At 35.3% G+C, this 1,787-nt stretch overlaps 1 protein-coding gene across 1 annotated transcript in view; it reads left to right on the top strand.

Moving 5' to 3' along the window:
* Window positions 1-1,787, top strand: part of LOC108292522 (protein starmaker) — a 20,251-nt gene that overhangs the window by 2,601 nt on the left and 15,863 nt on the right. The gene's annotated exons all lie outside the window — the stretch shown is intronic.

Here is a 1,787-nt window from a genome sequence, read left to right as displayed (position 1 = left end):
CAGGATGGTCTTGATCTCTTGACCTCGTGATCCACTCGCCTCGGCCTCCCAAAGTGCTGGGATTACAGGCTTGAGCCACCGCGCCCGGCCTAAAGTTGTTATTTTTATTACCACTTCCATACACCAGCATTTCCATAGAATGTCAGTGATTACGAATTCTTCCCCTGGAAAAAAAAAAATACTGTTTTTATTGGAGGGAATACAATAGAGTGGTTTTGGCATCAAGCGTAGAGGGCTGAGGTATATTCCTTGGGTTAATTGCTCAAGACCCGCTCCTGTTTATTTACTCATTCACTCTAATTTATTTCCATGGCCCAGTTTTATTTCTCTTGTCTACATTGGCAATCATTGTAATGCATTGATATGAATCCTTTTCTATGTATGAGTGTTAATACATGTTTCATATTGTTTGTAGACATACGTTTTAAATTTATTTATCCATTGTCAATATTTAATGCTTCACTCACCCCTGTTTTTGGATGCGTCTATGTATGTATAATCTGTACTTCCTTTGAAAATGGATAAGTCAGGTACGTTTTTGTATTGTATAGATTTTAGAAACATATTTTGATATTTAATATTTACACTCACCTTCTGGTCCATGTTTTGTTTAGTTTAGACCTCAGTATGACATTTTCTCTCAAGTGACTGCTTATAGTATCACGTGTTTAATTTTGACATCCACATGTTCAATGTTAGTACATAGAAGTGTGATAGATTTTTATTTCTACTTTTAAGAAATTTTCCTGTGTATATTTGAGGTTTAGAACATGATATTATGGGATACATAAACTAAAATGGTTACTATGGTAAAGCAGATTAGCATATCTCCTCAGTTTCTAAGTGTGTGTCAATAGCAGCTAAAATATACTGATTTAATAAAATTCATGACAAAATTTCATCAGTTTTAGTCCCGCTGTGCATATAGATATCTACACATGTTCATCCTACATATCTGCTATTTTGTATCCTTTGACCTACATCTCCCCATTTCTTCTCCCAACCTCAATGCTTTATTCTCTACCTCGTCTATTTTAGCCCCCTATTTATATAGTCCACATATAAGAATATCAAAATATTTTTTTTTCTGTCTGGATTATTTACCTTAGTGTGATGTCCTCCAGATTTATTCATATTGTGGCAAATGCCAAGATCTTTTTTTTAAGGCCAAATAACATTTCGCTCTGTATAGCTATATAACACAGACACACACACACACACACACACACACACACACACACACACACAAATCACATTTTAAAATCTATTCATCTGTTGATGGGCATTTAAGTTGTTTAAATATCTCAGCTATTGGGAATGAGCATGAACATGAGCGTGCAAACATTTTTATGAGTCTGTGATTTTTATCTACTTTGAGTATATACCCCGAAGAAGGATTAGTGGATCATATGGTAGTTATATTTTAATTTCTTTAGAAACCTCCATACTGTTTTATGTAATGGTTATACCAATCTACATTTCCAACAACAGTGTACTAGGGCTCTTTTTCTTCAAACTTTTAACAAGTGTAAAGTAATATAGTGGTTTTAATAGGCATTTATCTTATGACTAATGATGTTGAACATCTTTCTGTTTTGTTTTGTTTTGGTTTTTTCCCCATTTATTTTATTGCATTTTAGGTTTGGGGGTACATGTGAAGAACATGCAAAATTTTTGCATAGGTACACACGTGGCAGTGTGATTTGCTGCCTTCCTCCCCATCACCTACATCTGGCATTTCTTCCCTTGCTATCTCTCCCCAGCTCCCCAACCCCACCGTCCCTCCC

This window comes from Cebus imitator, unplaced genomic scaffold (genome assembly GCF_001604975.1).
Source record: "Cebus imitator isolate Cc_AM_T3 unplaced genomic scaffold, Cebus_imitator-1.0 Scaffold493, whole genome shotgun sequence".
NCBI classification, from domain to species: domain Eukaryota; kingdom Metazoa; phylum Chordata; class Mammalia; order Primates; family Cebidae; genus Cebus; species Cebus imitator.
The sequence above is the reverse complement of the archived record's forward strand: the minus strand, read 5'-3'. Positions and strand labels throughout refer to the sequence as shown.